The sequence below is a fragment of the Octopus bimaculoides genome, chromosome 8 (genome assembly GCF_046866305.1).
Source record: "Octopus bimaculoides isolate indiv1 chromosome 8, ASM4686630v1, whole genome shotgun sequence".
Taxonomy (NCBI): Eukaryota; Metazoa; Mollusca; class Cephalopoda; order Octopoda; family Octopodidae; genus Octopus; species Octopus bimaculoides.
In genome coordinates this window covers 44754012-44756511 of record NC_142935.1, presented here as the reverse complement: position 1 = coordinate 44756511, position 2500 = coordinate 44754012, and the positions used below count along the sequence as shown (strand labels likewise).

Sequence of the window (2500 nt, the reverse complement as noted above, 5' to 3'; positions counted from 1 at the left end):
CCTTTCAAGATGTTAACTTTAGCCAGAAGGACAAGAAAGAAAAAGAAAAAGAAAAGAGAAAAGAGGAAGAAGAAAAATGAAAGGGTAAGACAGAGAGGAAGAAGCTTTTTTTCAATTATGTTGTATCGATGTGGTCAACTTGTTGAAATTTAATTATGGATCTCCTCTAGTATAGTCGAATATTCTGAATCTTAGTAGTAGTAGTACAGGTATTACAAATGTATTTTCTTGCAAGAGGATGCCTCCAGCCGCCATATTATTGAAAGTCTAATGTACTAGCGTTTGGTCACTCCATCTTTGTTCATATCACCTTTGTGTGAAATATTTTCATCAATAACTCTGTGTGTGTGTGTGTGTGTGTGTGTGTGTGTGTGTGTGTGTGTGTGTGTGTGTGTGTGTGTGTGTGTGTGTGTGTGTGTGTGTGTGTGTGTGTGTGTGTGTGTGTGTGTGTGGAACAAGAGATAGATAAAATGTCGGTGTAAATGATTTTAGTTTAGCTTGGAAAGCATTTTCCCCGTTCGGCTAATATACATGAACGTTTCTTTTGGCCACATTCCATTTCTACACCAACTGAAAATTTATTAGTATTTTCGGCTGTCTCAGCATTGCAAATATTTTTTGTGCAGACTTTTACATCGTCAATAAAAAGATTGTGTTGCATTAATGTTACTTTCTGTTATAGATTTTAGCATGTAACCACTGGACACAGACACATACACACACACACCACACACAGATACATACACACACATATATACACATATACATACATATATATACGTATATATATATTGCTTTATACTTTATATATGTACGTATTATATATGAATATATATACATATGTATATAAATATATCATACATATATATGTATTACAAGTATATGTATATGGTATGACTCTCTATGTATTTGTGTGTATATGTATATATACTCTTTTATTCTTTTACATATTTCAGTCATTTTACTGCGGCCATGCTGGGACACCGCCTTTTTGGAGAAGAAATCGACCCCAGGATTTATTCTTTGTAAGCCCGGTACTTATTCTATCGGTCTCTTTTGCCGAACTGCTAATTTACGAGAACGTAAACACACTAACATCGGTTGTCAAGTGATGGTGGGGAGGGGACAGATACAGACACAAAGACACACAAGAACACACACACACACACACACACACACACACACACACACACACACACACACACACACACACACATACAGAGGATAGGTTTCTTTTCAGTTTCCGTCTACCAAATCCACTCACAAAGCTTTGGTTGGCTCGAGGCTATAGTAGGAGACACTTACTTGCCCAAAATGCTGCACAGTGGGACTGAACCCCGAACCATGTGGCTGGGAAACAAGCGTCTTACCACACAGCAACGTATGTACGTATGTACGTATGTGTGTATATATATATAAAAATTTCTTCCAGGCGTTACTCATTACAATTCGTCTTGGCCTAACGGCCATTAATGTTTGCCTTCGTCGATTGTTTACTTTGTATGTCCACTCTATCCTTGTTTGTTCGTTCGAAGGCCTAACTCTCCATGAATTTTATATATTTAAAATTTCTGGATGCTACTGTCTTACGAAATTTTCCTATATAATTCACATTGTGTACAAGACATCACCAGCGAGTGAAAAATACGTAAATACACGAGAGGAAAGTACAGGACAAAATACCAAAAGAAGATAACTCCTCATCAGTTGTCTGACTGTTTATTACTCCTTATTTCGGATCATATTTAAATTCATTTATTGCATTTGCTACATGGTCTGGTGAAAACGTATTTTCTGGTTTTGTTACTAACTTCATTAGTTGTAGCATTTATTGTTGTTCTTGGTGTTCTTTGAGTTGTTATTGTTGCTGTTTTTACAACTCAACTAGACCCTATAACAAGTTTTCCATGATTTTACGGATTTTAAGTAAAATATGAACAAAAAAATGTTTGTTACTCATCTGTCGAGTTTTGAGTTTTTCCACGTGAAAAATATTTCAACGTCGTCCGCGTGAATTGTCTATTTTCAAGTGTCAATAAAATTCTTTTTTTCAACGTTGTTCGCGTGATTTGTTTATATCCTCATCATTGTTATAATGTGAATCCTCGTCCACTTGTACGTTGTTGTCGGCACTGTAATATTCTTGTCGCCACTGTTATGTTGTGGCGGTATTCCGCGTTTTATTATCTTTGATTCGTCTATCGTGCTATTGCTGATAGCTCCGCAAGACAATGACTTTCAAACGTCTACCTTGACGGTAACTCGAACTCGTATATAACACGTAACTGACACTGACTCCAACTGAGAACTCGTACAACGACTCTACTACTACTACTGTCCGGCTACAACGACTGACTGTGTGACTTTATAGTGGCTTGTCATACCACTTTGTCACGTGGGATGGTAAGTACCATTTTCACTACAACAATAGTCAAACGTGGAAACAGATCCAAGTATTTGTCACCTTCTAAAGTGAATGATAATTTCAACATAAGTCCAT

The 2500-nt window shown here is 36.7% G+C and overlaps 1 long non-coding RNA gene across 1 annotated transcript in view; it reads left to right on the top strand.

Moving 5' to 3' along the window:
- LOC149134381 (uncharacterized) overlaps nucleotides 1-2074 on the top strand; it is a 75251-nt gene extending 73177 nt beyond the window's left edge. The window contains exons 2-3 of the long non-coding RNA XR_016242863.1: nucleotides 1-84; nucleotides 957-2074. The exon at nucleotides 1-84 is cut by the window's left edge and continues 96 nt beyond it. This is a non-coding gene — a long non-coding RNA (uncharacterized LOC149134381). The remainder of the gene's footprint in view (nucleotides 85-956) is intronic.
- Nucleotides 2075-2500: the final 426 nt, after the last annotated feature.